At 54.0% G+C, this 21,674-nt stretch overlaps 1 protein-coding gene across 1 annotated transcript in view; it reads left to right on the top strand.

Moving 5' to 3' along the window:
- Positions 1–21,674, top strand: part of LAPTM4A (lysosomal protein transmembrane 4 alpha) — a 186,711-nt gene that overhangs the window by 25,823 nt on the left and 139,214 nt on the right. The gene's annotated exons all lie outside the window — the stretch shown is intronic.

The following is a 21,674-nucleotide window of genomic DNA, read 5'->3' as shown; positions in this document are numbered from 1 at the left end:
TTTAAACCAGGTAAAATTGTGAAAGAGCAGAAATAACTATTGCACAGCAGTGTTACCAGGATCATTCCCTTCCATGGGGATTCCCAAGACCTCTCTTTCCACTTTCCTAGTCAGCGATCATGTGGGAAGTTAGTGCGTCAGGGAGGGGAAAAAACAAATTGGTGAGGAAAGTGGGAAATTTCTGTGCCTAAGCCCTTACAAATGAAGCCTTTTGATCCTCAGAGTGCACTTGAAGGAAACTTTGTTGTACCACTAGAGAATAATCTACAGAAGAGAGACTTGGCCTCTGTGTTCTGGCACAGGGCTGCCTGGGTATTCCTGAGTCATGTTTCTATTCACTGTGCTTCCCGACTTCCTTCTTCATCCATGCTGGAGCAATTATCACATTTGCTCTTGTTCACAAGTGAGATGCAAAGAATGTGGCTGGCAGAAAACCTGACCCCTTCTTTGTTCTGGAAAAATGAGCTGGAGGGTGTAAATGCATCGGATGTCAAGGAAGGCAAACGATGAGAGCAGGAGGACTTCTCACAATTCTCACTTTGTCAAGTCGCATTAAGCCCTCTAAAGGAAACTAAAGCAAATCTAAGAGGCTGTATAATCTTGTAATTGAAATAGAGAAGAGGGAGGGGGAAAAGAGGGCAGCTCTGTGGGGCTACTGAGAAGAAAAGCTGTTTCAGATGTGGTCTGCAGTCTACAGAAATGCCTTATCTGAGACCTCATCATGACTGGGATGTAAAGTATATTGCTGGCAACGAGTAGAATAAGGGTCCAGAGTAAAATCTGCTCCATTTGAGGTAGCGTAAAACAAACACAAACCTTTAAATAAGCAGGAGATGAGAGAAGAGATGCTCAAAACTAAATAGTTTACTTGGCATTCTGGGGCGGTGTTTAGCTTACGGGACTGGAAGCCAGACGGGCGGCATTTTTAATGTGCTTGTCAAAGCAAAGGACAGCACTTTTACTGCAGACCATGAAGGGCAGCGGCTGTGCTAAGGAAAAAGGAAAGAAAAGGTCTGGCCTCAGCAGTGTGCAGGATCTTACAAAAGGGCTTGGCTGATAGAGACAGGGCACTGGCACATGGGATAAAATATAAACAGGACTCACCAAAAGTAGATGGGGACAGACTAATCAGCTCTCCTGCTATCTGATAACATTTTTCCTAGTCAGAGGCAAACTAATCTAGCGGGACTTCAGGAACACAATTTATCAGTGCCAGGCAGAAAATGAATTGTTGAAAGAAGGAAGCCCGGGATTAATAGCGGAACAGTAAGGTGGTGAGGAACGGGCTACGGAGAGCCTGCAGGATGGGGGGCTGGCAGGGAGACCTCGTCTGGGGACTCCTCTTGAAATGGTTTCAATATACTGGAATGGGGATACAGGGGGTTGGGCTCACTGCTGCAAATTTGTGAGGCTTCAGCAGTGCTGAATATCAAGAGCAGACTACTTGTATGCTCTGACAAGTAACAAGTAGGATCAACTTCAATAGGACAAGGTCAAGTGCTGGAGGATGAGGAATTTCTCCTCTGGACTGGGAATAAGAGAGGGGAAGAAAGTGCTATGTGAATTAGCCAGTTAATGATCATTATCTGTGTGATGTGGCTTTAAAAAAGGAAAAAAAAATGCAGGATGTATTAGTGAAGGCATTTCCAGCAAATGGAAGGAATTTTCAGCATCATGGGTATCACGATGGGTGTCATTATACAGAGAACTAGTGAGCCCTTCACTGGCTTTCTGCAACTCCCTAGGATTCATTACTGCTGGGAAGAAACAGAAAAAGTATTAAAATCGGGTCTGGTGCATTCTGCTTTGTGTGTGCAAACATGCGTGTGCTAAGTGGAAATGAAAGCAGGAACTAGGTAAGGGCAACCATTTATTTTACAACAGAATATAAGCGATGCTTTTAGAAGGGGAAATTTTATTTTAAAATGAAATAAAGCAAAGAATAAATTGTTAAAATTTAAAAATAATGACAGATTAGCACTTGGACAGATAGATCTATCTCAGAACACAGCCGTTGTTCGAGTTTAACACAAGCCTTATGACTCTGTTGTACAGAAAGGGCCTCAGCATGAAGCCCCATGTGGCTGAGCCAGCCATCAAAGCACTTCTGACCCTGAGAACCCGCCCTGGGGGGCAGCTGAGATGGGCCATCGGTCCCAGGGTCCCCAAACTGTGATACCTGTGCTTCTGTGGTACGCAAACTATTCCCAAATAGTATGCAGAAAACGAACAAACAAACAAAAAAAAAACCATTCCAAACCTGCAAAAATCCACCATCAAAGCCTGCCCCATCTGCCTTTTGTCTGGAAGTGACAAGATGAGCCAGCTAGATCCCTGCTGTACACAGAATGAGGAGGTCAAAGCTGGGAGACAAGAGGAAGGGATTGGGGAAGGGAAGGGATTTGAGAAGCCTGTGCTGGTGCCACCAGTGCACTTCTCCCTCTAAACAGAGCCTAGGAACTCCTCTTTTAGGCGACTTGCTGGCTGGTTTCCTAGGGTGGTAAACCAGATTGCATTTCTTCCTCAGAGGAGCAGGGTTGGGTGCCAGCAGAAACTCAGCTGTAGCGAAGCAAGGAACAAGAACAAGCACTGATGCTGGTGCTACCCTGCAGGGCAGCAGCTCCTGAATCCCATCAGGTCTGGAGTCAGGAGGTGCTGAGGGCAGGGAGCTGCTCCCCTGGGAGATGCTCCGGGCTGCTGTGACTCCTGAAGCAGGGAGCACACGCTGCTCATAAACCTGCTGCTGTCCTGCACAGCAGGGCTGCCGGATGCTGCTCCCCCCGGAGCAAAAAGCAGCCAGCTGTGTGAGCTGAAGGAATCACACTGGGCTCTGTTATTCCAACAGATACAGCCAGGCATCTTCCAGCAAAACCCTAGCTGGGGCTTGCTTGAAAGTGTTAAAGCTTAAGATATGCTCTGTGGGGAACAAAATCAAACCAACTGGAAGTAATGTTGAAGTAATTTCAAAGGGGCACGTAGGGATGTTCTTGTCTTTAAAAATAAAAATAAAATCATGAAACAGACATACAAAACCCCCAAGGTCTACAAGTCCTGGAAATAATGCAGAGATGAGATAAAAAGAAAAAGTCTGTATGGTTCACAGTCGAGTGAGTGTATGGTCCACATAATTACTTATCCATCCATACCTGGAGGATTATTGGAAAAGCTACGCTTGCTGGCAATCAGAAGTCATCTCCATCACCCATACTCTGTGCTCTGAGGCCTGCGCAGCCCAGCTCCGAGTGGACACCAGGGTTTGCCTTCAGGGACAGGCACAAAAGAGAGCAGGACTGAACAGGCTGCACACAGCCCTGCCGATGGAGGAGCCGGTCTCATCCCACTCGGTACATCCAGGCCTGAAGCTGACCTCAGGAGTAACTTAAAGAGTTGAATCTTAAATCCTCACAACCTAGAGGTATGGGACAAGAAGGTCTCCTTGGTGTTTTGTTGTTCTCAGGGTGGCACAGGGGAAAATATGGTGGGTTTGGAGCTACATTACCTGCCTAAAAACGCAGACTGAAAACATGGCTTTATTTTTATTGCTATTAATACACTATTGGCGGAAAAAAGAACGTGCGTATGCTCTCGAAAACGTTGGTTGGGACTGCTCTTCCTGCTTGAATACTGCTGTTAATATTTGATAGCAGCTGCCTGAAAACAGAAGCCTTTGAACCATTTATTGTCCTTGGGAGGTGGCAGCGTTTTTTTGTTTGTTTTTTGGTTTGTTCCGTATTTAAACTGAGACTAGCTGCAAGTTTCTTGGGCACGGCGTAAACGATTAGAGCTCTGTTCAAAAGTATTGTTGGTTTGAAGTATTCTTTTCGGATGTTACCATTTGTACTTTCAAACAAAACCCCTACTGATGAGGCGCAGCTCTGTGTGCTCGCATGGCTCCAAGGAGTGGTTGTGCGGTTACTCCACAGTGAGGATTAGTTACACATTAACCACAGCTGTAAAAACATGTCTATGGGAAAATTACATCCAAACACTGAGGGCCTTTGAGTCGGCTGCTTATTACTGAAGAGGTGGGTTTCTGTATCGTTTTTCTTCAGCATTGTGCAACATGCATCTGATCTGTTTACTTTGCTATCACGATGCATCCATCATAAGTTTTTCCTCTGGAGGTCTTCTACTTCAACCCCTTCCACAGACCATGGTCTACTGAGGTCTTACAGGTGGAGCTGAGTCAGACAGTGTTTCCAAACCAGAAGGTCTCAGGGGGCCACTCACAGTTAGTTTAGTCATTGCTACCTGAGGCAAAGCAGGTAGTGCCAAATGATGACTTGAGGCTCTGTGGTTATAACAACATCAGGCCTATGACACCTTTCTCATTACCAAGGTGCCAGCTAAAGCCTGTAGTAAATTCTCTTGGTTTTCACTCAATAGAAAACCATCACCCATCACTCCTGTTCTTCCTTCTACATGTACCTACACCCCATTCTGCATAGGCAGCCAACTCAGCATGGGTCTTGCAGTCAGTTTCCAAGCCCCGCTCCTCTCCAGGCCTTCTCGGAGCCAGTAAAGCTGAAGAGCTTAGAAGGGAAGGAGATAGAGGACTGCATCCCCCCCAGAATGCAGGGTTGGCAGGGCCACTCTGTGCATCGAGTACTGGCCTCATGACAGCCGTGGGTCCTGCTGTCCATGCTCCAGGGTTTCATGAACCAACCCTGGCCTCTGCTATCCCCCCATTGCTGTTGAGTTCCCTTGAAAGAAACCTTCTTAACGTGAAGGGGGAGGGCAGCGCAGATGAGAGATACACAAACAGGAATGCTTTCTCCAAAGTTGCTTTGGGCAAAGGAAGAAAAGCTGCGCTCACGAAGAGCATGTAATTACCATGTCCTCCGCCCCACCCTCGCCTTCTCAAGAGAAAATTCTCTCTTCGTACACCAGCTTGCCTTCTGAATTTACTGGCTTGCTCCAGGCCCGTGTCACATGGCCCACTGCAAGTCAGCAACCAACAAAGCCTCTTTCATATACACTAGTGAGGCTCCCGTAGACTCGAGCTGCCTGTTAAGCTCTCTGTTACCTCTGCAAGAGACGTCCCCTGTGGGAACCCTCAGCCTGCTTCCGTGGTTGCTTTCTGAAGCCCTGTCCTCACTCTGGCTCCTCCCTAAGAGAGGCAATTTCATCTGGGGTAGGAGCCAACGTATTACCACAAGGTGAGAAGCTGAATCGCTCTGGGAACATGCACGTTTTCTGTGCGCTGAGCTCACTTCCCCCCTCACCAAGCGCTGCTGCCTGCAGAGCCTGCTCCAGCTTGTTCTGCTAACCCAGAGCCATGGGTTTCAGATTGTCCTTCCCCTTCCCCACCTGCAGTGACTAATGGAAGGTTGCCTCAGGCTCCTCACGTTCTCCTTGCACAGGGCAACATAAACTCCAACTCCGCCTTGAGCAGGGAGCCATTACTATTGATCTTGTGCAGCCCTCTGAGAACCAGGAGATTGGAAATCAGACTGTGGCAATCCCCAATGTCACGAATGGGACCCTAAAGCCTGCCCAGCACAACTCCCCCAGCCATCAGTGCTGTCACCCTTGCCACTCCACTGTGGCCCCTCAGCCACGTCCTCACACCCACCCGCACCCTGCCCGCACCTGGCAGCCCCCACGCTGCTGCCGCCACTGCAAGTGCCCCATTTCATCTTGCTACACAACGAGAATGTCCATGAGCACCCCCAGCTGTCCAGACTAAAGAGACTTTTGGAATAGACTGGATAGCTGTGGTAGTTTAACTCAGGTGGGCAGCCGAGCTCCACCACAGCCGCTCTCTCACTCCCTCTCCTCAAAGGGAAAGGGGGAGAAAATATGATGGAAAAGGCTCAAGGGCTGAGATAAGGACAGGGAGATCACTCAACGATTACTGTCACAGGCAAACCAAACTCAGCATAGAGAGACTGGAGAAATTTATTACCTATTACTAAATGAGAAACTTCTATCTCCTCTCCCTGAGCAGTACAGGGAAACGAGGAATGGGGGCTGCGGTCAGTCCCTGACACTTAATCTCCACTGCTCCTTCACAGTCCCTCTCTGCCCCTGCTCCATGTGGGGTCCCTCCCACAGGATGCCGAGCTTCCCAAACTGAGCTGGCGGGGGCTGCCCACAGGCCACAGCGCTTCAAGAACTGCTCCTACACGGCTCCGTACCACGGGGTCCATCCCCCAGGAGCAAACTGCTCCAGCACGGGTCCCCCACGGGTGGCAGCACCGCCAGACCCCCTGCTCCTGCGTGTGCAACACTTCTGAGTTTCGACCGCACAGCTTCCAGTTTCTGTTCGTAACCATTCAGACCACCCCAGCCAAGAGGAGCATTGCTCCCCAGTGTGACCACTCAACAACAGTCCTTTGGGCTTTCCGACACAGGAACGGAAAGCAGGGAGTCCCCAGCAGCCTCAGCAGCACCCACAAACCCAAGGCATGGCCAGGGCCAGGCCCGTGCCTGCCCCAAGCCTCCTGGCACAGGCTGGCCAGGCCCGGCTGGGACACGGCCTCCCCTCCCAGGCAGGGCCTGCCTCAGCACCAGCCCTGACTCCTACCTGCGGCTTCGCCCTGGGCATCAAGAAGTAGCAGGCAACCACCAGCAACATCAGCCACAGGAAGGAGTAGAAGGCCCAGAAGGCTTCTACACTGGGGAAGAAGCTCATTCCCCAGGCATCAGCCATGCCTGTGACGTGCCACAGAGAGCCAAACTCGGCTGGCTTGAGGAGGATCAGCTGGACCGCACTCACGGTCCCCTTGCTCCACCTGCTCTGCTCAAGCTTGTCCCTCTTCGCTCGTCAGCTCGCGGCAAAATGGCAGCCAGCCTTGCACAGCCCCACTTACATAATCCGCCCCCGACTGTGATGCGCGTGGACTCGGGGCTGTCATCCCTCACCAGCTGTGATGACAGCAGCGCTCAGCCATGGCAGTGTTTGTGATGCAGGCACAGCGGGGATGAGGTGGCCCTCCCTGAGTTGAGCTAAACCCCAGGAGGTGACCTTCGCCTGAGCACCAGGCAGCAGCCAGCCCAGCTGGGCCAGCTCAGTGCAGTGCAACCATGGCCTCTCAGGTGCGTGTCCTGGGACCAGCACTGTTTTATATGTTTATCAGTGACATAGACAGTGGGATTGAGTCCACCCTCAGCAAGTTTGCAGATGACACCAAGCTGAGGGGTGCAGTTGATACAACAGAAGGAAGGGATGCCATCCAAAGGGACCTAGACAACCTAAAGAATTGGGCCCACAGAAACCTAATGAGGTTCAACAAGAGGTTCAACGCATGGTGCTGCACCTGGGTCAGGGCAATCCCAGACTTGAGCCCAGACTGAGAGAAGAACTCATTGTGAGCAGCCCTGCAGAGAAGGACTTGGGGGTTCTGGTGGGTGAAAAGCTCAACATGAGCCAGCAGTGCGTGCTTGCAGCCCAGAAGGCCAACTGCATCCTGCGGTTCCATCAGCAGAGCAGTGGTCAGCAGGTGGTCAGTGGTGACTGTCCCCCTCTGCTCTGCCCTTGTGAGGCCCCACTTGGAGCAATGCACCCAGCTCTGGGGACCCAGCACAACAAATGTGAACCTGTTAGAGTGAGTCCAGGGGAGGGCTACAAAGATGATCAGAGGGCTGGAGCACTTCTCCTATGAAGAAAGGCTGAGAGCTGGGGATGTTCAGCCTGAAGAAGAGAAGGCTCAAGGGAGACCTCATTATGACCATTTCATACTAAAAGGGGTGTTATAAAACAGATGGGGAAAGGCTCTTTACTTGTGTGGATAGCGATAGAGCAAGGGAGAATAGTCTTAAATTAAAAGATTTAGACTAGACATTAGGAGGAAATTCTTCTCTCAGAGGGTGGTGAGGCACTGGCACAGGTTGCCCAGAGAAGTTGTAGATACCCCAACCCTACAGATGTTCAAGGGCAGACTGGATGAGTCCGTGGGCAACCGGACCTAGTGGGTGACATCCCTGCCCATGGCAGGGGGCTTGGAATAGGATGATCTTTAAGGCCCCTTCCAAACCAAGCTATTCTCTTATTCTATGATGTTATTGGTGGTAGGGTGATGGCTGGACCAGATCTTGGAGGTCTCTTCCAACTTTAATGATTCTATGATTCTTCCAGGTAAGGGATCTGAGTACTGATCCCAGCAGACTCTTAAGGCACAGGCAGAGCTGAGGGTGTCTCCTCATTAGAGGAGAATCGTGTCTGCGGGGAACTACTTCTTGGAGGATCTGTCTGGTTGGATGGCAGCTCAGGTGTCCCCACATCCCCACTGATGCCACTCTGGCCTTGCTGGGAGTACTCTGCTTCTCCCATGGGGACGCTCTCCTCCAGTTCGTCCCCTCAGCCACGTCCTCGCACCCACCCCAGCCCTGCCCGCACCTGGCGGCCCCCAAGCAGCTGCTGCCATGGCAACCGCCCCAGGCAGTGCCACCCGGGCTGCTCTCATTGGCTCAGAGCCGGCACCAGGCGCCTCTGATTGGCTCAGCTTTGGCGGGCCCCAGGGCAGTTGCCGTGCCCGGGAGCCGTTGGGAGCAGGCGTAACAGCCACTGGCGTCTCCTCACAGAGCGCCGCCATTTGCCAGAGCGTGGCCATTTGGGCACAGAACGGGTCACCCCTCGCCTCTGCCGCACGCAGTTTTATGAACAAGGGCAGACTGGATGAGGCCCTGGGCAACCTGATCTAGTGGGTGGCAACCCTGCCCACAGCAGGGGGATTGGAATAGGATGATCTTTAAGGCCCCTTCCAAACCAAGCTATTCTCTTATTCTATGACGTTATGATTCTGTCACACTGACCTCCAGGGAGCTTGGCAGCCCATGCTGCCTCTGAAAGCCTCAGGGGAAGGGCACCCCCATCCCACTCGTCCCCACAGAAGCAGCCAACAGAGCTGCCAGCCTTGCCCATGCTAGGAAGGCCTAGCATTGAGCAGGGGAGCCGCAGTGCTTCCCCAGGAAATTAGAGGCACTCGCCCATGAGCTTGCTTCCACTGACACGTTTATTGAGAGAGCCCCGGCTCCCTCGTGGGGCTGGCAGGGATCTTCTGCTTGCTGGATCCGTGCCCTGCTGGGTCCTGCTGAACCTTGGACCAGTAAGGGGAAGCGCGTGGCCAGACAGGGCAGGGGATGGGGGCTCCCGGATTTAAACGTTTTTTGTGGTTCTGTGAGCACAGTTCGTTGATGGTACTGGTGCCAGGAAAACAACGCAGAAGCTTCCCCTGTGCAATTACAGGGATTGTTAGGACTCGATTGTGCCCCTCTCGCTGCTGGGTTGCAGAGATATTCTTCTGGCCCTGTTGTCCCTTGGCCCTGTGTGTGGATGGTTTCTTCTTTTCCACTGTCTTTCCTTCAACTGCAGATGGGACTACAGTTGCAGACTTAGCCAAATTCTGGGAGCTTTCATTCTCTCTCACTGTCTCTCCTCCAGCTGCACCTGGGACTGCAGTTGTAGATGGAGCCAAGTTCTGGGAGCTTTTAGTCTCTCCCACTGTGTTTCCTCCAGCTGCACCTGGGACTGCAGCTGCCGACGGAGCCAAATCCTGGGAGCTTTCTGTGCCAGGGAGGTTGTGGTTTGGTGCTCTGGTGCACTTAGGGCGGAGTCTTGCGAAGACAGGTCTGTCCGGGGAGCATCCCTTGTCCTTCTGTGCCCCTCTATGTCTTCTGCGTGGCACAGCCCCAGTGCCCTCTGCTGCTGTGTCCACCCTTGGTTGCCCCGCATTGTCTGGGAGCTGCTTCGACTGTGAAGCCTGCACCTGCTTCTGCAGACCTTTAGCAATTTGTTTGGCTTTGCGGCAGTCTCTTGGTGCTGCAAGGACCTCTGGTATGTGGGGCATATCAAGAGCAATCCAAACGTGGTGTGGAGGCCGTGGCAGAGCTGAGGGTCTGTCCCCACTGGAGCTGTGTTTTCTCCGTGGGGGCCTTCTTCTTGGAGGTGCTGGTGTCCCCTTATCCCCCGTAGCAGAGATGCTGGGGCCATCACCCTTCTTATCTGATTGACCCCGTGGAGCTCCCTTGCTCTGTTGCGACGCCTGCTCTGCCTGGGTGGAAAGGGAATCCCCTGCTGCCCCAGGGCCCCGGATCTTCCTGCTGGTGCCAGGCAGGGTCGTCTTGCTGGTCGTGCTGCTGCCGTTGGCTCTTGCTCCACAGCCCGTTTTCTGTTGGGGTTTGTCCCCACCCTCCTGAGGCTTCAGCTTTTGTGCCACTTTCGGAATAGGTGCTGGCACAGACTGGACAGGCTCCTGCATCCCCTGGGTCAATGCGTCCTTGGGGGCTGCTGCCTCTTGCTGAGGGCCAGGGGTCTGCTCTGACAGCTGCACTGCCGACTTCGTGGTGTGAGCGTGCTGCTGAAAGCGCAGCCTGGGTGAGCGGTGGTGCTGCGTGGTGTTCCTCTGCAGAGCCTCAGTCTGGGTGTCTTTCTGTCCCAGGACGGGGTCTGAAGATCTTTTCATTGAAGCCAGGATCCTTCTTGGTAGCCCGAAGAGCCCTTTGGTCTGCTTTTGTCCATTAGGCCCCTCCGGGTGACTGTTCACAGTCTTTTCCGCACAGGGTGGGTCCTTCTCCACAGGACTCACCACATGTGGCTCTGCTTGCTGTTGGGGTGATTGAGGAGCTGTGGTTGGGACAGCTGTCCTTGCTTCCAGGACAGTGGCTGAAAAGCTCTCCTCGGAGGACAACAGCATCTCTGACAGTCCAAATTGCTTTTGTATATACATTTTTTCCACTGCACGCTCCAGCTGATATTTCGCAGCCTCGTCTATGAAGGCCACGTCCCACACCGTGGGAATCTTCTTCTCATTAGACTTTTCTTCTCGCTTCGATACTTTCGAAGCAGAGGCTGGGTCATCTTGTGGAGGCTTCTCCCCCTCAGCTGGCAGGCGCAGTTTCTGCTCCTCTTTCTTTTTTGGGGTGATGTAGTTCAAGGCCTCTTTAGATTTCTTTTGTGGCAAAGATGTCTTCATTTTCGTAGACTGGAATTTGGGCACCGCTGGAGGGTGGGTGGGAGCAGCCTGCTGGACCTGGACATGTTGCTGCACACTGCTGGCCCTGTGGCATCTGACCACTTCTTTCCTGCAGGGTGGGCAAGTGTCATGGTCACGCTGCTTCCCAGGGCCAGCCTTGAGATGCATGAGACCAGGTTGGACCGCAGAACCATGAAGTGAGTCTGCTTTCTGCACAGGAGCGGGGGTAGATGGCCATGAAATCTGTGTGCTTTTGTTCTCCATGATAGTAGTGCAGGAGATGGTGCGCCAAGAGTCCAGAGATGTTCTTGAAGAGCAGCTGGTGTCACTCTCTGTGTCAGAGGTGGGACACTCACCGCTGTCCTCTGGCAACTCCAAGTTGAGCCTGTGTGAGGAGGAGGAGGAGAAGGAAGATGATGGGAATGCTGAGCCAAGCACTCCTGAGCACCCTGGGACTCTCCCTCTGTCCCGAAGGAGCTGGCAGGCTGTGTCATTTCTCTGGGGTCCCCCAAGAGACCCTGTGGTCCCTTGCCCAAGGCTCCCTGTCTGCTGGCTGGGCACAGAAGCTCCATCTGCCCCAGAAAGAGAGGGGACACTGCTATCTCTGTGCCTCAGCGGTAAATCTTTCTGCAAGGGCATTGCTCCTTGGATTTTAGTCCCCAAGTGTCCCTGTGCCCCCACAAGCCATTGCACTCATCCATGCCCCCAAATTCTGTCCCTGTTCCCACTCCCATCCTCTTCCCCTTCCCCTCCTCAGTGGTCTCACATTTGCATGTATTTGTTGAGGTCCTCAAGGTTCCTGTTGAACAGTTCGGCTAGTTCCCGTACTCCATCCACCTTTGCGTGCTCGGGACATCTGCAAAGGGGCAAAGGGCAGCATTAGCGGGACCTCCTTTGGTGGGGAGTGACTAGAGGGGGCTGTCACATGCCAGGGGTGATGATTCCACTTACTGGTTCCTCTTGCGCTGTGAAGAGTTGTGGGGGGTCCAAACTGCTGGCAGAGAAGACAGAGAGTCAGTGGATGGGGAGGCTGTGGGGGGGCGGTGGGAATATGGGGCCAGGCGGTGTCTTTGCAGGGCACCTGCCCTTGCCCAGGGCTGCTCACCTCTGCGATTCTCCTGGTGCCTTCTGTAGTGGTGCCTTGTCTTCCTCCCTTCCTACATGGGCACAGAAAGCAGCGGGTGAGAGGGAGTCCCCAGCAGCCTCAGCAGCACCCACAAACCCAAGGCATGGCCAGGGCCAGGCCCGTGCCTGCCCCAAGCCTCCTGGCACAGGCTGGCCAGGCCCGGCTGGGACACGGCCTCCCCTCCCAGGCAGGGCCTGCCTCAGCACCAGCCCTGACTCCTACCTGCGGCTTCGCCCTGGGCATCAAGAAGTAGCAGGCAACCACCAGCAACATCAGCCACAGGAAGGAGTAGAAGACCAAGAAGGCTTCTGGGCTGGGGAAGAAGCTCATTCCCCAGGCATCAGCCATGCCTGTGACGTGCCACAGAGAGCCAAACTCGGCTGGCTTGAGGAGGATCAGCTGGACCGCACTCACGGTCCCCTTGCTCCACCTGCTCTGCTCAAGCTTGTCCCTCTTCGCTCGTCAGCTCGCAGCAAAATGGCAGCCAGCCTTGCTCAGCCCCACTTATATAATCCGCCCCCGATTGTGATGCGCGTGGACTCGGGGCTGTCATCCCTCACCAGCTGTGATGACAGCAGCGCGCAGCCATGGCAACGTTTGTGATGCAGGCACAGTGGATATGAGGTGGCCCTCCCCGAGCTGAGCTAAACCCCAGGAGGTGACCTTCGCCCGAGCACCAGGCAGCAGCCAGCCCAGCTGGGCCAGCTCAACACAGCAGGGCCATGGCCAACCCACCCCAGTGCCAAGAGCTGGCCCTGCGCAGGACCCTGCAGATCCACTGGACTCTCACTGGGTAGGGTGGAACCCCTGGTCATGGGCTGCGCTCCCCCTTCTGAGAGACCATGAACTGCTTCATGGCCCTCATGCGTCCGGCAAAGCAACGATGGTGACACAGTGACAATGGTGAAGGCCCGAGGGAGCCCGTTTAGACCACTCCAGCCAGGAGGAGCACTGCTCCCCAGAGTATGACCACTCAGCGGTCCTTTGCTGAAAGGGGAATTAAGGTGGGGAGGGCTTGTTTTGGATGGGCAGCCAGGAACCCCCACAGCCAGCTCACTGCCCTTCCCCTTTCTCCGAGTGGTAGCAGGGAGATAATGGGGAGGACAACAGTGAGAAAACTGTGTTGAAATAAAAGCAGGGCAATCGGTCACTGACTATTTTCGTAGGGATAGACTACTAAGCTTGGGGAATTTAACTGAAATTTAATCACCAAATCACTGGTTTGGCATAGGGAAGTGAAGGTCATTAATGTTTCCACACTTAGTGAAATGCAATGGGACTTGCGAGAGCTTTTCCCTGGCGTTCCCCCATATCAGCTCTCACTGCTCTCTTCCTCTGACTTGGGGATCCTGCTCATGTCCTTTTCTTTGGCCTTTTGCACGCCTCAGCATATGCTAGGGCAGGTAGTGCTGATGATGAGCCCCAGAGCTCAGGACTGTGTGGTGGGTTTACGTGGCAAGGTTTTGGTAGCAGGGAGCCATAGGGGTGGTTTCTGTGAGAAAGATCTAGAAGCTGCCCCATGTTTGGGAAGGGCCCCATTGTTTTCCAGATCTGAGCCAATAAGCGATGTTGTTTTGCGCCTCTGTGAGAGCATATTTAAGACAGGGAAAAAAACGCTGCGCCAGACAGCAGCCAGTAGTGAGAAACAGCCTTGCAGGTGCCAAGGTCAGTGTAGAAGGAGGGGGAGAGGTGCTCCAGGTGCCGGAGCAGAAGTCCCCTGTGGCCTGTGGTGAGGACCATGGTGAAGCAGGATGTCCCCCTGCAGCCCATGGAGTACCATGGTGGAGCAGGGTTCCATGCTGCAGCCCGTGGAGGAGACCACGGTGGAGCAGGTGGCCCTGCACCGACGGAGGCTGCCGCCTGTGGAAGACCCCTGCCGGAGCAGATTCCAGGCTGGACCTGTAGCCCGTGGAGAGGAGCCCACGCAGGAGCAGGTGACCTGGCAGGAGCTGCTGCCCGTAGGGGAGCCAGGTTGGAGCAGTTTTCTCCTGAGGGATGGACCCCGTGGTACGGACCCATATCTGGAGCAGCTCTGGAAGAGCTGCTGCCTGTGGGAACCCACGCCGGATCAGTTCATCAAGGACTGCATCCCGTGGGTGGGACCCCACAGCACAGGGGATGAGAGTGACCAAGAAGGAGCGGCAGAGAAGTGCTGTAGACTGACCATAACCCCCATTCCCCATTCCCCTGCGCCGCTCGGGGGGAGGAGGTGGAAGAGGGTGGATGGGGGGGAAGGTGCTTTTGGTTTGCTTTTTCCTTTGTTTTCTCACTTCTCTCGCTTGTTAGTTGTAGGCAATAAATCTTACTATCTCCTTATGCCGAGTCTGTTTTGCCCGTTCCAATAATTATTGCGTGATTTTCTCATCCTTATCTCAACCCTTGAGCCCCTTTTAACATATTTTCTCCCCATTCCTCTTTGAGGAGGGGGAGTGAGAGCGGCTGTGGTGGAGCTCGGCTGCCCACTCGAGCGGAACCACGACAGGTTGTCATCCTGGCAACCTCCCAGGACTTTCAGGACAGCACCTCCATGCTACAACCCCAACCCTCCTCCGCATGGTGGCGGAGCTCAAGGAGGAGGTGGAGAGGTTGAGGGATATCAGGGAGTGTGAGCAGGAGATAGACTGGTGGAGCGACTCCCTGCAGGGCCTCAAGGAGAGGTATCGAGGAGAGACACCCCAAATGGGGGTGGACCCCCTGCCCTGTCGCTGTGGGGCAGAGGGAGGGGATCTGGGAGCTGAGGAGGAATGGAAACAGGTCCCTGCTCGACATCGCAGGCGATGCCCTCCCCTTCCAGCCCCACCTTCCCAGGTGCCCTTACGCAACAGGTTTGAGGCCCTGGAGACTGAGAGGCCAGTGGGTGAGGAAGAGGTAGCAAATGTTCCCAGGAGGATGCCTGGGGCAAGGAGGTCGACTCCACGCCTCAGGACTGCCTCCACCAAGAAAGACAGGAGGGTTATTGTTGTTGGAGACTCGATTCTTAGGGGAACAGAGGGCCCTATTTGTTGGCCTGACCCTACCCGTAGGGAAGTCTGCTGCCTCCCTGGGGCCAGGGTCAGGGACGTTGCCAGGAGGCTTCCCAACCTGGTTCGCCCCTCAGACTATTATCCTCTTTTGATAGTCCAGGCGGGCAGTGACAACATTGAAGAGAGAAGCCTCAAGGCTATCAAAAGGGACTTTAGGGGGCTGGGTCGGTTAGTGGATGGAGTGGGAGTGCAGGTGGTGTTTTCGTCCATCCCTACGGTGGCAGAGAGGGGTACAGAGAGGACACGGAAAGCCCACCTGTTAAACACGTGGCTCAGGGGCTGGTGCCAACACAGAAAGCAGGGGAGCCACAGCACTTCCCCAGGAAATTAGAGACATTCACCCATGAACTTGCTTCCACTGACACGTTTATAGAGAGAGCCCCCGCTCCCTCGTGGGGCTGGCAGGGATCTTCTGCTTGCTGGCTCCATGCCAGGAGCTTCCCCTGTGTGATTACAGGGATTGATAGGACATGATTGCACCCCTCTGGCTGTTGGGTGGCAGTGATATTCTTCTGGCCCTGCTGTCCCTTGGCCCTCTCTGCAGATGATTTCTTCTCTCCCACTGTCTCTCCTTCAACTGCACCTGGGACTGCAACTGTCGCAGCCATATTCTGGGAGCTTTCAGTGTCATACAGGTTGTGTTTTGGCGGTTTGATGCATTTGAGGTGGTGTCTTCGAAAGCCAGGTCTGTCCTGGCAGCATCCCTTGTCATTCCGGCAGGGTGAGCGGTGGCGCTGCCTGGTGTTGCTCTGCGGAGCCTGTCTCAGAGTCTTTGCCTCAGGATGAGGTTTAAAAATCTCCTCATGGGAATCAGTATCCTACGTCATAGCCTCAAGAGCACTTGTGACTGCTTTAGTCCACCAAGCCTCTCCAGGTGACTTTCGTCAGTCTTTTCCACACAGGGCATTTCGTGCACCATGGGAACCGCCTTCAAAGGAGGCTTTTCCGCTCGCTTAGGTATTTTTGAAGCACAGGCTGGGTCATCTTGTGGAGGCTTGTCCACATCAGCTGGCAGGCACAGTTTCTGCTCCTCTTTCTTTTTTGGGGTGAAGAAGTTCAAGGTCTCCAGGGTCTTCTGGGTCTCCAGGGTCTCCTGGTCTCCTTTTGTGGCAAAGGTGCCTCTAGTTTCATGGACTGAAATTTGGGCACCTCTGGAGGATGGGTGGAAGCAACTTGGTGGAACTGGACATGTTGCTGGTGTTGCTGCACACTGCTTCCCAAGTGTACGCTGACCACTTCTTTTCTGCAGGGTGGGTGAGTGTCATGATCACGCTGCTCCCCTCGGCCAGCCTTGGGATGCATGAGACCAGGCTGGACAGCAGAAGCATGAAGTGAGTCTGCTTTCTGCACAGGAGTGGGGGTAGATGCCCGTGAAATCTGTCTGGTTAAATTCTCCGTGATGGTAGTGCAGAAGATGGTGCTCCAAGTGTCCAGAGATGTTCTTGAAGAGCAGCTGGTGTCACTCTCTGTGTCAGAAGTGAGAAATTCACCACTGTCCTCTGGCAACTCCAAGGCGAGCCTGTGTGAGGAGGAGGAGGAGAAGGAAGATGATGGGAATGCTGAGCCAAGCACTCCTGAGCACCCTGGTACTCCCTCTGTCCCGAAGGAGCTGGCAGGCTGTGTCATTTCTGTGGGGTCCCCCCACGGAAAGCAAGGGGATTGGAAAAGGATGATCTTTAAGGCCCATTCCAAACCAAGATATTCTTTTATTATATGATTTTATGATTCTCTGCAACATAGACCTTGTGGGAGCTTGGCAGCCCATGCTGCCTCTGAAAGCCTCAGGGGAAGGGCACCCCAAGATTCTCTCCTTCGGGACCAAGGTGTGGCTTGTAGCTTTGATGCACTTAGGGCGGAGTCTTGCGAAGACAGGTCTGTCCGGGGAGCATCCCTTGTCCTTCCGTGCCCCTCTATGTCTTCTGCGTGGCACAGCCCCAGTGCCCTCTGCTGCTGTGTCCACCCTTGGTTGCCCCGCATTGTCTGGGAGCTGCTTCGACTGTGAAGCCTGCACCTGCTTCTGCAGACCTTTAGCAATTTGTTTGGCTTTGCGGCAGTCTCTTGGTGCTGCAAGGACCTCTGGTATGTGGGGCATATCAAGAGCAATCCAAACGTGGTGTGGAGGCCGTGGCAGAGCTGAGGGTCTGTCCCCACTGGAGCTGTGTTTTCTCCGTGGGGGCCTTCTTCTTGGAGGTGCTGGTGTCCCCTTATCCCCCGTAGCAGAGATGCTGGGGCCATCACCCTTCTTATCTGATTGACCCCGTGGAGCTCCCTTGCTCTGTGGCGACGCCTGCTCTGCCTGGGTGGAAGGGGAATCCCCTGCTGCCCCAGGGCCCCGGATCTTTTTGCTGGTGCCAGGCAGGGTCGTCTTGCTGGTCGTGCTGCTGCCGTTGGCTCTTCCTCCACACACAATTTTCTGTTGGGGTTTGTCCCCACCCTCTTGAGGCTTCATCCCTTGTGCCGCTCTCAGAATAGGTGCCGGCACAGACTGGACAGGCTGCTTCATCCCCTGGGTGAATTTGTCCTTGAGGGCTGCTGCCTCTTGCTGAGGTCCAGGGGTCTGCTCTGACAGCTGCACTGCTGACTTCATGGTGTGAGCATGGGGAAAGGCTCTTTACTTCTGTGGATAATGACAGAGCTAGGGAGAATGGTCTTAAATTAAAAGAGGATAGATTTAGACTAGATATTAGGAGGAAATTCTTCTCTCAGAGGGTGGTGAGGCACTGGCACAGGTTGCCCAGAGAAGTTGCAGATACCCCAACCCTACAGATGTTCAAGGGCAGACTGGATGAGTCCGTGGGCAACTGGATCTAGTGGGTGGCATCCCTGCCCATTGCAGGGGGATTGGAATAGGATGATCTTTAAGGCCCCTTCTAAACCAAGCTATTCTCCTATTCTATGACGTTATGATTCTGTCACACTGACCTCCAGGGAGCTTGGCAGCCCATGCTGCCTCTGAAAGCCTCAGGGGAAGGGCACCCCCATCCCACTCGTCCCCACAGAAGCAGCCAACAGAGCTGCCAGCCTTGCCCATGCAAGGAGGGCCTAGCAGTGAGCAGGGGAGCTGCAGTGCTTCCCCAGGAAATTAGAGGCACTCGCCCGTGAGCTTGCTTCCACTGACACGTTTATTGAGAGAGCCCCCGCTCCCTCGTGGGTCTGGCAGAAATCTGCTTCTTGCTGGATCCGTGCCCTGCTGGGTCCTGCTGAACCTTGGACCAGTAAGGGGAAGCGCGTGGCCAGACAGGGCAGGGGATGGGGGCTCCCGGATTTAAACGTTTTTTGTGGTTCTGTTGGTTCTTGTCATGGCAATGACCCCTGGGTCAATGCGTCCTTGGGGGCTGCTGCCTCTTGCTGAGGGCCAGGGCTCTGCTCTGACAGCTGCACTGCCAACTTTGTGGTGTGAACGTGCTGCTGAAAGCGTAGCCTGGGTGAGCGGTGGCGCTGCCTGGTGTTCCTCTGCAGAGCCTCAGTCTGAGAGTCCTTTTGCCCCCGGATGTAGCTGAAAAATTTCTTCATGGAAGCCAGGAACTGTCTTGGTACCTTGAAGAATCTTTTTATCTCCTTTTGTATTTCAGGCCCCTCCAGGTGGCTTTCAACAGTCTTGTCCACACAGGGCATTTCCCGCACCATGGGAACCACCTTCAAAGTAGGCTTTTCTGCTCGCTTAGATATTTCAGAAGCTGAGGCAGGGTCCTGTGAAGGCTTGTCCCCATCAGCTGGCAGGCCCAGTTTCTGCTCCTCTTTCTTTTTTGCGGGAAAGCAGTCCAAGGTCTCCTGGGTCTCCTGAGTCTGCTTTTGTTGCACACTGCTGGCCCTGTGGCATCTGACCACCACTTCTTTAGTGCAGGGTGGGCGAGCATGAAGTGAGTCTTCTTTCTGCACAGGAGTGGGGGTAGATGCCCGTGAAATCTTTCTGGTTTCATTCTCCGTGATGGTAGTGCAGGAGATGGTGCGCCAAGAGTCCAGAGATGTTCTTGAAGAGCAGCTGGTGTCACTCTCTGTGTCAGAAGTGGTAGACTCACCGCTGTCCTCTGGCAACTCCAGGTCGAGCCTGTGTGAGGAGGAGGAGGAGAAGGAAGATGATGGGAATGCCGTGCCAAGCACTCCTGAGCACCCTGGTACTCCCTCTGTCCCGAAGGAGCTGGCAGGCTGTGTCATTTCTGTGGGGTCTCCCAAGAGACCCCGTGGTCCCTTGCCCAAGGCTCCCTGTCTGCCGGCTGGGCACAGAAGCTCCATCTGCCCCAGAAAGAGAGGGGACACTGCTATCTCTGTGCCTCAGTGGTAAATCCTTCTGCAAGGGTATTGCTCCTTGGATTTTAGTCCCCAAGTGTCCCTGTGCCCCCACAAGCCATTGCACTTACCCATGTCCCCAAACCCTGTCCCTGTTCCCATCCCCATCCCCTCCTTAGTGGCCTCACATTTCCATGTATCTTCTGAGGTCCTCAAAGTTCTTGTTTAACAGTTTGGCTTGTTCAGATAATTCATCCACATTTTCATGCTCGGGACATCTGCAAAGGGGTAGAGGGCAGCTGCTGCCCTGCTGACCCCTCTCCCTGTTTCACCTTCCCATCTCAAGCTTGTCCCTCTTTGCTTGTCAGCTCATGGGCAAAATGGCAGCCAGCCTCGCTCAGCCCCACTTACATGTCCCATAACCACCACCATTTGGGATGCGCGTGGACTCGGGGCTGTCATCCCTCACCAGCTGTGACGACAGCAGCTCTCAGCCATGGCAATGTTTGTGATGCAGGGACAGCAGGGATGAGGTGGCCCTCCCCAAGCTGAGCTAAACCCCAGGAGGTGACCTTCACCCGAGCACCAGGCAGCAGCCAGCCCAGCTGGGCCAGCTCAACACAGCGGGGCCATGGCCAACCCACCCCAGTGCCAAGAGCTGGCCCTGCGCAGGGCCCTAGAAGACCTCTGGCTTCTCACTAGGTAGGGCCAACTAGGAAGATAAAGAGCAAGAAAACGTGTGGCTGAAATACAGGCAAGGCGATCAGTCCCTGACTGCTATTCAGGGGCAAAGAAGATGACAGGGATTCACCAAAGGGAAGTCCTGCTTGAGCAACTCGATAAGCTTGCAGACAAGCTGTAGATGTACAGGCTGGATGGACAGTCAGTGGGGTGCACTGAAAACTGGTAGAATGGTCGAAGCTACAAGGGTGGCTGCTGATCAGTGGTACAACATCTAGGTGGAGGCCAGTAACTAGCGGCGTACGCCAGGGGTCAATACTGGATCCAGTCCTGTTTAGCATCTTCATTAGTGACCTGCATGATGGGGCAGAAGTCTGCAGATGGCACAAAACTGGTGGGAGTGGCAGATACATCGGAGGTTTGTGCTGCTATCCAGAGAGTCCTGGACAGGAGGGAGAAATGGGCTGGAAGGAATGTCTTGAAGATCAGCCAGGGGAATTCTGTGCCAAGTCCTGCACCTGAGTAGGCACAACCCCTGGCACCAGGACATGCTGGGGACCACCCCACTGGAAAGCTGCTTGGAGAAAAGGGACCTGGGGGTCCTGGTGAACATGAGCCAGCAACGCACCCTTGCTGCAAAGAAGGCTAATAATATCCTGGGTTGCATCAGGCAAAGTATTGTCAGCAGGTCAAGAGAGGTGATCCTGCCCCTCTACTCTGCACTGGTGAGGCCACACCTGGAGTAGTGTGTCCAGTTCTGGGCTCCCCAGTACAAGGCAGACGTGGACATACTGGAGAGTCCAGTGTAGGGCCACAAAAACAATAAAAGGACTGGAGCATGTCTCCTGTGAGGAAAGGCTGAGAGAGATTTTCAGCCTGAAGGAGGGATGGCTGGGGGATCTTATCAGTGTCTGTCAGTCCCTGAAGGGGGGTGCAAAGAGGCTGGAGCCAGGTTCTGTTTGGTGGTGCCCTGTGCCAGGACAAGAGGCGATGGGCACAAACTGGAACACAGGAGGTTCCCTCTGAGCAGGAGGAAACACTTTCTTTATATGAGGGTGACTGAGCACTGGCACTGGTTGCCCAGGGGCTGTGGGGTCTCCTCCTTGGAGACCTTCAAAAGCCGCCTGGATGTGGTCCTGGGCACCCTGCTCCAGGTGTGTGCTGGAGCAGGGACACTGAACCAGATGAGCTCCAGAGGTCCCTTCCAACCTCAAACTGGTCTGTGATTCTGTGACTCAGCTTGGGGCAATTCACTGAATCTTAGACATCCAACTATTGGTTTGCGTATTGGGATGTAAAGGTGATAAACATTTAAACACCTAGTGAAACGGAGTGAGACCTGCAAGAGCTCTTCTTTATCACTCCTCTCTGCCAGCTCTCACTGCCCTCTTCCTCCCACTTAGGGTTCCTGCTCATGTCCACCTTCTTGTCTGTTTTCTTGCCTCAGTAAGTGCTTGGGCATGTAGAGCTCCTAGTGAGCCCCAGAGCTCAGGACTCTGATCCCAGCACCTTCCAAGGGGTTTGGGGTTTTCTCCAAGCCACAACTGTGATCCTCCTTGAAACAGAGAGGCAGGGACTTTGGAGATGAGCCCACCCCATTCCACAGCAAGAAGGCATCTGTCTGCTATTCCCAGGCTCACACTGCCTGTCCTAGTGCAGACGGAAGAACGGGCACTGGGACCTCTGTCATCTCAACTTCTG

Source organism: Aythya ferina (genome assembly GCF_964211825.1).
Source record: "Aythya ferina genome assembly, chromosome: 3".
NCBI classification, from domain to species: domain Eukaryota; kingdom Metazoa; phylum Chordata; class Aves; order Anseriformes; family Anatidae; genus Aythya; species Aythya ferina.
Note: the sequence above shows the minus strand (reverse complement) of the source record. Positions and strands in the feature narration are given on the sequence as shown.